This window comes from Echinops telfairi, unplaced genomic scaffold, assembly GCF_000313985.2.
Source record: "Echinops telfairi isolate 266 unplaced genomic scaffold, ASM31398v2 ScPeMD7_1;HRSCAF=3_0, whole genome shotgun sequence".
NCBI classification, from domain to species: domain Eukaryota; kingdom Metazoa; phylum Chordata; class Mammalia; order Afrosoricida; family Tenrecidae; genus Echinops; species Echinops telfairi.
Window position 1 is genome coordinate 52,447,433 of NW_022103896.1, and position 11,586 is coordinate 52,459,018.

An 11,586-nucleotide genomic window follows, 5' to 3' on the forward strand; every position below is an offset into this window, starting at 1 on the left:
GTACAAGTGCTACCACCATCAGTTTCAAAACTTTCTCTTTCTTCCTGAACTCCTTGACATCATCTCTGCTTCCCATAATTCTACTTTCTGTCCCTGTGGGTTCATCAGTCCTAGGTTTCATATACTGAAAACAACAACAACAACAACTGAAAAACAAACAACCAAAACCCAGAAAAGACATAGCAAAAATTCAAGTGGGCTACCCCAATGACAAAATGCATCAAAGTTAAACCCTAGTAATAAAAACAAAGACAAAAAAACAGAAAATGTTGAAGAACAGCTCAGGCCCAAGGTGTGTAGGGGGCTGACCTGACAAGGGGCTAACTGTCCCAGTCAGGTGTATCACTCTCTTCTCCTATAGTCATCCCTCCGACGCACACTGTTTTGTTACCTGCTGATTCCCAGCCCTCCATTATGTGTGCTCTTCTGATATGTTGGGGGAAGAATAATTGCAAAAACTTTGGAATAAACCTACTCACTGGGGGCAGCAGGCAGAGGGCTATCAGTGACTGATGAAAGATGTTATTCGAGGCCCCCTTGGAAGCATACAACAAAAATCTCTGCTAGTTTGAGGACAAGAAAAAATGGGGACTAGGTCCAAAATTCAATGAAAAGGATAGCAGAGCTCCCAAAAGGTTTAAATTCTCCACCTCAGCAAGTATTCTATGCCAACATCAGGGTGCTGAATGAGTAACTGACCACTAAAATGGCAAACAGTGACTTGCAAATTTCAGACATTAAGCATCATCATGGCCCTTCTTACAATGAGGGAATAGAAGGCACGCATAGAAAGTGAAGTTGGTGTCCAAATCTGGTTCATGGTAGGTACATTGGACCTATAGGCTGACCCCATACTAATTTCCAAGGTGTATACTTGGAATTAGGTACATGAAATGAGAATTTGATTTGCCTGTGTGGTGACAACGATCACACTGATGAGATCTAGGGGAAACAGTGGAATCACTCTCTCCCTCGTCTGTCCCGCCATCTCTCACTGTCACAGAGTCCGTCGTAGCTCATGGAGTTGGTCTGCCCTGATGGATTTTCAAGACAATAAATCTTCATAGAAACAGAAAATCTCTTCTTTCTCGAGGGAGTAGTTAGCGGTTTCAAACTGCGGCCTTTCACTTAGCAGCCCAACATGTAACCTCCCACATCCAGACCATCCATCAGAACTGCTGTCACATCTCAAATACAATAGCAGAGATCACCGCTGCTGTCAAAAATGAGTAGGATACAAGAATCGTGGTCTTCAACATATCCTGATCTAATCAACCAGTGGGGTCCGTGAAAAATGAAGTGGGTTCTGCATTATATTGGGTGACTTTTACAAACTCGAATAAAAAGCAGCACTGATAAGATATTTTCAATATGCATATGCAAAAACTATACGATTAAAAAAAGGAAGAATGAAGAAAAATGGATGCGTTTGAACCGTGGTGGTTATAAAGCATACTACCAAAAGAATGATTCAATCTAAAGATAAAAGTAGCAGAATGTTTCTTCAAAGTGAGGATGGGGAGACATCATATTGTTCTTTGGGACACAGAGTCAGGAAAGACCAATTGCTAAAAAAATAGTGACATCATGTTGGCCAAGTAGAAGGTCAACCAAAACAATGCCACCACTCGGTGAAATAGATGGGCACAAAAATACAACAGTGATTCAAACCTACCAACAATTAGGAAGGTGGCCAGCACCAGATAATGTTTGCTTCATTTAGACAAAAGGGTGATCTGAATCGGAGATCACTTGATGTAACTAACAACAGACAGAACAAAGAAGAGGACCACAGGCGGGTCTCACTCACTTGGGTTAAACAACAGCATAATTAAGGTCTTTTTCCCAGGGTGTTGATAACATGCTCCATTTGTCTTATGTAACACAATCAAAAGGAACTTGGACTGTCTGACCTACTAGATCGAATACAGAACATCACTCTGATACACTATAGCATGTTAATAAAAGGCAAGAACTGCTAAGAAATTTGGAACCCTTAGTACAATATATGGAATCCAGATGGTGAGAGATAAAACCTATTAATATTTAGGGACTACATCTGTGATCGTTTTTTAAATCTTTAGTGGTGTGGAATGTATCAGGACAATCTTCCAAAGCAAGGCACATAATAATGCATTGCACCCCTCCCACTCTGATAAAGAAAGCACAACGTGTGATGGCCCCTTGGGTTTGGGAGGCATCTTTCCCACGTACGAATGCGCTCCAGTGCTTCCACTCAGTGACATGGGGAGCTGCCAGCTTTGAGCGGAGCCCAGCGCGGACAGGCTCTGCTGCAGCTCCAGGCTTCAGTGCACGCAGGCTGTCTCTTGCGGCTTATTACTAGGAGGCCCTATGGCATTAAAGATTTATGCTAGACAAAAACCGCCTTGCAGAGTTTATAGCAGCAATTCCCAGTAGGAGAATCTGAATGTAGACCTCTGGATTCCTGAAAGAAGTCCATGCCATCTACAACAAAAATCATATCTTGCTGGAAAAACACCTCAGGACATGTCAGTGTGTCCGGGTAGATAGAGACCGAGTGTGTGATTGAGGCTCCATGTAAGTAAGTTGCAAGATCATATGACCCTCCGGCCCATGTTCTACACCAACACGGGCTAGTCACTCACTGGGCCAACCCTCTGACTGCTTTTAGAAATAGCTCACAAAGAAGGAAAAGTAGGAGGCTGATCCATAGTTACGTAGGTCTGAACCGGGACTGGTAGCATGAGAGGAGACTCGTGCGGTGGCTAGAGTTTCAGGGGATAACCTCGCTCTTCTACTTTAAGTCTAAATACTTTTTAAAAGTATTAAAATAAAGTACTTAAAGTAATTATTTTAAAAGTGATTAAAAGAATACATATGGATTTGATGACAGTAACAGATGGATTTTCTGTTTGACCAAGACTGCAGGGATAGTAAGGTATTTGATGTGGCTCTCCTAGCGAACCTCTGTAACTCTCGCCATAGGACCTGTTCCTGCCTGAGCCTGCTAAGATGAGGGAAGATTCACCTGCACGTAATTGTGAACTGGATTCCCTGGAATGAGATTCTCCTGCATCTAAAATGAGCCCTGTGAGAAGCAGGAGGTGGGGTCTCACTCCCAGCAAGCACCAGGAGCAGACATCAGCATCCTCTGGACCTGACATCTCTGCAGTGAGCCTCCTGGATCCAGACGACAGAGGGACAGCAGCCAACCCAGGAGCCAGGGGGTGGGACAGAGTAGTCGACTCCGTGATTCATGAAGTGAGTAAAGCTGCCTGCTTTTGTGCAGAGGACCGGCTTTGAAGAGGGGTGCTTCTGATCCAAATAGTTAAACTGGATTGGATGTAGCTGCCTCTACAACTGTGTGGGCCATTTATTGATGCAATTTGTTCAGAAAATGGATCCATTTGCTCAGCCACTTCATCAGAATGGGAAGTACAAGGAAGTCCGTTGTCTGATACCACTTACAATGTAAAAAGTGGTAAAGGAAAGAGAGGAGCCCGGGGATTTGAAAGTACATCTCAAGCACCTCATAAAAAACCTCAATGGTTCCACTTGCGCCATAAAGGAAAGCCTTATTTCTTTCAGCACCTGAGTAGATATTGCCAAAAATCAAACCAAGAATGTTATCATCAAAGTGACCGGATTACAATGCCAAATAAATTCTCAACCTAGAATGGTGTCTAATGTTAAAGAGAAGGTATTGATTGGGAAAAATAGGACCCTGACATTGGGATGGAGCTATATGGGCAAATAACCAGGGAGATGATGACACTGGTTCCCTAAAATCCACTGAGGCACTTAAGCTACCAACACTTCCCTCCCATCTAAAGAGATGAATGCACTATCTGTCAAATTCTTGTCCACTCCACTGACACTTGAGATCAGCTCACACGTACACACTGACAGGACACCTGAGGCTTCATCCGGGACACTGCCTGAGGCAGATGCTTACCAAGATACTGCGGAGTCTTTCCATGGTACACACTCACTGCCCATTTTTTGCTTCTAGAACTATATCTAGATGTAAGTCTCACCTGATCCCCAAAGGTGAAGTCCACATGATTGATGAGCCAGGAAGAGAAGTACAACTGTCCTAAAGGATTGGGAAAGTGTTCTAATATTTATAAACTGTACCCTGAAAAATATGCGCGGGAATGGTTCTGAAGGGTGTGGGATAATGGCACAAGGACCATAAAGTTGGATTAGTCTGAGGTCGTTTACATGGGTTGGCAAAGCAGATTCTTCATTCAGTATTTCAGTTCAAGTGGTTGGCAGATCTAACAGTTTATGTGGTTGATTTGCTTTGGAGCGTAGGTGGTGAGATGGCCTCCGATTTTAGGTCAACAGAATGACGTCTTCATCAAATTGCCAGAATAAAGCCACTGACTTTCAATCAATTCCCAGCCCGAGGCCAGTTTAAAGATCCACAACCCTTTGAAGTAAAGGTAAGCCATGGCCCTTTGCAAGGGGTGGAAGTCATACATGGGCTCACCAGGGACTTCTACTCACCAAGACTGACTTAGCTCCGGCCACTGCCCAGTGCCATCAGCACAGAGACCATCAGTGGGTCTATGTTATGTTATCATTTCTCAGGGGATCAGCCAACAAGTTGGCGGCAGGTTGATTATAGAAGACCACTTCCAGCATGCAAAGAGCATTGTTTTATTCTTACTGGAATAGACTCTGACTCTGGATATGCATTTGCCTTCTCTACTGTGGTCTGTCAATTTGAGGATTAAGAGTGTAGGGTTGGAGTCTAGCCTGTCAATCAGATGGTAGCCAATGGGGCTTCTGTGTGGGCATGACCTTCTCCCGAGAATTCTGGAAAATCCTGTATTTCTTCCTTGGAGGTGGGAGACACTTCTCCCCCACTGCCCCTTCCTATGAGATACTCTACTGACAAGGCTGACTTCCAGCGAGACATCCCTGAAGAGAAGCCACTGGACCTACCCTGATACAGCCAGGATGCTGGACTTGGAGAAGCCATGTGGAGATCCCTGCCAGTGCTGAGAGGCTTACAACACCACTGGATACAAAGGCATTCTACCCACTGGCCTGTGATCATCCTGCATTCAGGGTCATTGCCCAGGTTTCATGAGTCTGAAGAGGACTTTGTAGATTGGTATTGGACATATGGGCTAATATTGGACTTCTGGGCTTGGACTGGATTGGGTTGGGATGCTTTCTTAATGTATAATTACCCTTTATATAAAACTCTCTCTTAATACACATATGAGTTTCTATGGTTTTGTTTCTCTAGTCTACCTGGACTAACACACCTGCATATGATGCTTCTGCCCAAACTACCATCCTTGCTCTTACAAAATGCTTTATCCACCAGCATGGTATCACCTCAGATCAAAGGATTCATTTCACAGCAAATGAAATGTCTTTGGTCTTACCATGTTGTCCATCATCCTGAAGCAGCAGACCTGATAGAACGATGGGATGACCTTTTAAGGACACAATGACAGTGCCCACTGGGTGGCAATACCTGGCTGGGTTGGGCCAATATTGGCCAGGAGGCTCTCTATGCCCTAAACCTGATTATAGTTTTAAGCCCTGAGAAGCACGGACATACTCTCTAATGTGTTTGATTATGGCTAAGAAGTTTACATTCATTTGCTCCCTGTTTGCTATATTATAAACATGGATATATTTATAGTTCATCCAAATATGTTAGCAGAAATACCATTTGCAAAATCTAGATGTGCTATCTTGGAAAACATTGAAACCAATTTTAAATTCAGTATTAACAGTAGATTATATATTTAAATAGTCAGGAGAGATAACATTTCATAAGAATGCCACCTTGATACTTATGGAAAAAGCAAATATTCATTTCTTACCAATGGATCACGTGAACTAGGGGATATCCCAGGAACTGTGATTTTGATATCTTCATTGTAAAACACGCCTTGGAAACAGTGGCATATATTTTCATCAAGAACGTTATACATTTCAGTTTGCGGTTCAGCCAGGCCTTTCAGTATAATATAAATTCCTTCATTTCCCATTACTGAAACAGAACAAATATATGTATATATATTTCAGACTTTATATTCCATGCTATTTAATATAGATAGTACTAAGACACATATAACACTATATTTTTACCAGATTCCTTATATTTCTTGCAGCGAGTGTGACATTAATATAGCACTTCTAAATCTCCACTGCCATTGTATCCATTCCAATTCATTGCAACTCTCTATGAGGTTTCCACGACTGTAACTATCTATAGGAACACACAGCCTCTGGAAGATCAGCAAGTGGATTTAACCTTGGGATTAGCTGTCCAAGGTTCACAACCAGCATTATCAGGGCTCCTTAAGACAACACTTAGGCATTTACCAAAAAAAAAAAAAAAAGTTTTCAAATAAAGGAGCTTTGGTGGCATAGTGGTTTATGAGGTGGGCTGTTAGCCAAAACATCTGCCATTGAAAACTACCAGCCAATCTACAGGAGAAAGAGAGAGAGAGAGAGAGAGAGAGAGAGAGATGAGGCTTTCTACTCCAGTAACTGTCAGTCTTGGGATCCCACAGTGGGTGGTCCTACAGAGTCACTCTGAATAAGAATGGCCTCAGTGGTAGTGAATTTTGAATTCCCAAATAACAGCAAAAGAAAAGGCTTGTCTGCATATGGAGTACCATGTTCAGATAATTATATAATTTTATGTTACACATATACATGCACGTCTACATATATATAGATAGAGATATATAGATAGAGATACACATATAACTTTTAGTGACTCCAAAACAGGGTATAGCTGACCCTAATGGTTTCTGAGACAGTAACTCTTTACAGGAGTAGGAAGCCTCTTCTTTTCCCTTGGATCAGCTGGTGGTTTCAAACTGTCAGCCTTGCAGTGTTAGCAACACAACAGATAACTCACTACGCTACCAGTGCTATTGACTGCTACGTCCATGAGTGTCAGCTCTGGGTCTAAGCAAATGAAATCCTTGATCACTCATTAAGGAAATAGCTTGGAGAAGATGAGGGAATGGAAGAAGACTTATTTCCAGCAACTTCTTCCACTCTACCTTGGAACCCTCCACCAACTATCCACAAATCTCCAAATTCAACTGCATACACAGGTCAACTTGTAAGCAATTCCAATACAAATCAATTCCAGTCTTCTACTCCCTTTGAAGAATAAAGTTATGGAAACTGGGTGTCTCTCTAAATTGTCTACATTAGTTTATAGGATTAGTGCGAATTATTCAATTTCTGTAAAAAAGTCTTTCCTTACACTTCTCATTAGTTTGCTGTAAGTAGAAACTTTATAGATGTATTTTCAAGGACAATTGTGTTTTGTTCTATGCTCGAAAATATGTCAACTCTTTATTTCGTATGTTTTGTTTCTCTACATAGTGTGTTTATTAGCCAGACTCTCTTGACCACTATCCACACACTGCAACTACAAGAGGGTGGTTTGTATGGTTTGATTTAAAGTCAGTTATTTTTCTTGGATACCCAAATTTAAAGTAGTTTCCTTTCTGGATAGGACAATGTCATTCTTACTGTGATCTCATCTGTATGATGAGAAAACTTCAGCCATTTCTCTTTAATAGTTTTCCGGTGAGCGACATGAGCCTTACATGGTAGTCAACATGCTGCAAAGTTAAAAGCTGAATACAATTCTGTAACTAGTGTTGGTTTTTCAGCCAATTACATAGAGGAGGAAAGAAACCATATGCATCTATCTTCTGGTTTTGGATATGTTAACTGCAACTTTCTAATGTAAAAATATTGTAAACAAGGTATGCTTTGTGTGAAATAGTGTTGATTGCAGCGGCTGCTGGTTGCCACTCAAACCAAACTCACTGCTCCTGAGTCACTTCCAGCTCATAGCAACACCATCAGACAGAGGAGAAGTGCCCCAGTGGGTTTCAAAGACTGCACCTGTGGATGGGAGCAGAAAGCCTCATCTCTCTCCCAGAGCAACCCAGTACATAACTAGTGCATTTTCTTACCAACCCAATATTAATATTTCCTTTTCCTTTACTAGGAAAACCACATTTTTTATTGTGTTGCATTCAATTTTCTTATTTCTCAAACACTTTCATATGTGAGACCAGGGAATGCATTTCAGCTGTTGCTGGTAGGTGTCATCTAGTTGGTTCTGGCCCATAGCGACCCTATGCAAACAGAACCAAGAACTGCACAGTCCTATGCCACCCTCATGAGCCTATTGTTGTAGCCAATATGTCTTCCTCTTTTTCATCATCCCTACACTTTACCAAACATGATGTCCTTATCCAAGGACTGGTTTCTCCTGACAATATGAGGTATGTTAGACAAAGTCTTGCCATCCTTGCCTCTAAGGATCACTTCCAAGACAGATCTGTTTGTCCTTTTAGCAGTCCATGGTACTTTCAATATTCTTCTCCAGCAACACAATTCAAATGCATCGATTCTTCTATGGTCTTCCTTATTCAGTGTCCAACTTTGACATGCATCTGATGCAATAGAGAATACCAGAGCTTGGGTCAGGCGCACCTTTATCCTCAAGGGACATTCTGGCTGTTCAATACTCTGAAGGGGCCTTGTGCAGCAGATTCACCTAATGCTGTTAATCATTTGATCTCTTGACTGGACTGCTGCTTCCATGAATATCGATTATGGATGCAAGCAAGATGAAATCCTTGACAACTTCAAACTTTTCTCCATTTATCATGATGTTAACTATTGGCCTAGTTGTGAGGATTTTGGTTCTCTTTACATATAGAAGGCTGTAATCTTTGACCTTCATCATCAACTGCTTCAAGTCCTCCTCGCTTCAGCATGTAAGGTTGTGTTATCTGCATATTGTAACTTGTTAAAAAAGCCTTCCTCAAATCTTAAAGCTGCAGTTTTCTCCAGATAATCCAGATTTACTAAACATTTGCTCAGCATACAGATTGAATAAATATGGTGAGATGATACCACCCTGACACACACTTTCTGCTCATTTTAACCCATGTAGATTTCCCTTTTCTGCTTGCCTAACTGCCACTTAATCCATGTACAGGTCCTGCAAAAGCACCATGACGTGTTCTGGAATTCTCATTCTTCTCAAGGCTTGTTATGATCCACACAGTCGAATGTCTGGGGCATAGTCAATAAAATGCAAGTAAACATCTTTCCAGTATTCTCCGCTTTCAAACAAGATCCATGTGACATCAGCAATGGTGTCCCTTGTTCCATGTCCTCTTTTGAATCTGGCATGTACCTCTGGCCTTGCCCTATGACTGTATTGCTCCAACTGTTGTTGGATGATCTTCATCAAAATTTCACTTACATTTGATATTTGTGATATTGCTGTATAATTTTAGCATTCTGTTGGGTCACATTTCTTTTTAATGGGTACAGATAGGGATTTCTTCTAGTCAGTTGGCCAAGTACCTGTCTTCCATATTTCTTGGCAAAAATGAGTGAGTGGTTCCAGCGTTTCCATAACTTGTTGAAATATTTCCATTGTTAGTCCATCAATTCCTGCAGGCTTGTTATTGGTTAATACTTTCAGTGAAGACTGGACATCTTCCTTCGGTATCACTGGTCCTTGCTCATATGTTACCTCTTGACACAGCCGACCGTCAACTAGTTCTTTTTGGTATACTGACTTGGGATATTTTTTTCCATCTCCTTTTGATGCTACTTGCATCAGAACAGGAACCATTCAATGTTTTGCCTATAGGATCTTTCAATATTGCAACTCAAGGCTTGACATTTTTCTTGAGTTCTTTCAGTTTTACATCCTGAGTGTGTTCTTCCTTTTTAGTTCCCTAACTCTGGGTTTTTGTACATTTCATTATAATATTTCACTTTGTTTTCTCAAGCTTCGCTCTGAAAGTCTCTGTTCAGCTCTTTGATGTCATGTCTTTACGATGCCTTAACTACTCTATGAATAAAGGCAAGTTTCAGAGTCTTTTCTGACTTCCACTTTGATATTTCTTTCTTTTCTGTCTTTTAAAAGATATTTTCCTTTTTTCATGTATCATGTTCTTGATGTCATCCCACAGTTCATCAGGTCTTCTGTCATTAATGTTTAATGCAGCAAATCTATTGTTTTCATCTAAAAATTCAGGTGTACTACATACAAGGTCATATTTAGCTCTTGTGGACCTGTTATCATTTTCTTCAACTTCAACCTGAATGTACCTATGAATAACTCCTCCACCTTGTGGCCTTGTTTCAACTGCTGATATTGGACTTCTTCCGTCATCTTTCCCCAGATGCAGTACATTTGCATCTGTGTATTCCATCTGGGGCAATCCCTGTACTTAGTTGCCTTTTGTGTTCTTGAAAAAAGGGACTGCAGCACTATTCAAAAGCCATTGCTATTAAAAAGCCATGGATCTAGAAAACGTTATCATGGGATCTCCAGCTTCATTTCTATCTTCAAGTCCATATTTTCCAACTACTGTTCCTTCCTCTTTGTTTCCATCTTTTGTATTCCAATCACCGATAATTATCGATACATTTTGATTGTATGTTTGAACAATTTCAGATTGAAGATGTTTGTAGAATTCTTCCATTTCTTCATCACTAGCTTTAGTGGATGATACATAAATGTGAATAATACTTGCATTGATCAGATTTCCTTGTATGAAGATGGACATTATACTATCACAGACAACATTGTATGACATCATAGATCTTGAAATATCCGTTTGACCATGAACACAATGCCATTCCTCATTCCTGGCATAGTAAGTTATAGCAACCCTTATTCCTTATAGTTTATTTCAACGGCATCACTTCATATATTCAATAAATAAAAGCATAGTTGTAACATTGTGAGTCTAAGTATAAGGAGCCCTGCTAGTATAGGGGGTTACATGTTGGACTTCTAGTGCAAAACCAGCAGTTCAAATCCACTACTTGCACCTGGGGAGAAAAATGAGGCTGCCTGTTCCAATCAAAATTACAATGGTAGAAATCTAAAGAGTTTACTAAATAACCATTGAATTCATTTATTATTTTTATGGTATTACTTTCATATTTATATAATAAAATATAACATTATAAGGCTCTTAAAGAGTTAAACTGATTTGTAAAATATAAGATCTATATATAGGGAAAATATTTTTGACACAAATTATCTCATTAGTTACAAATCATGCATATTATTTTCTTAGATTAAGCTATTCTTGGAGCTGCTAACTCTACTAGTGCTATGTTTGTAATGAAAAAAGTGACATTGTTTTTAAAAGAAAGTATTTTTATTAGAATTAGGTAAATGCAATTTTATGTATTTTACTATATAAAAATTATGCTTATGATTCAAAATAAGATATTGTAAAAGAATCAAGTTCTATTCTAAGAGGCAGGAGCCCTCAATTTAATGACAATGCTGTCACACGTTTTATAAACTCTGTAGAGTAATGCATTGGTGGAACCAAATTCCAGTATTCTACCTATAATATTGATATGATAAGTAAATTTTATCTGTGCATATAAAACTTTAGTTATTTGTCGATTATTCAGGAAATGTGGTAAGATTTTATGTTTCCAGAGCCACTCTTAAAAGGTGCAATATATTATAAATTTCGAAACTGATATAATAACCAAAATTTTCCAATGAGAAGATCATTTTAAAAGTTCTGGTACAAA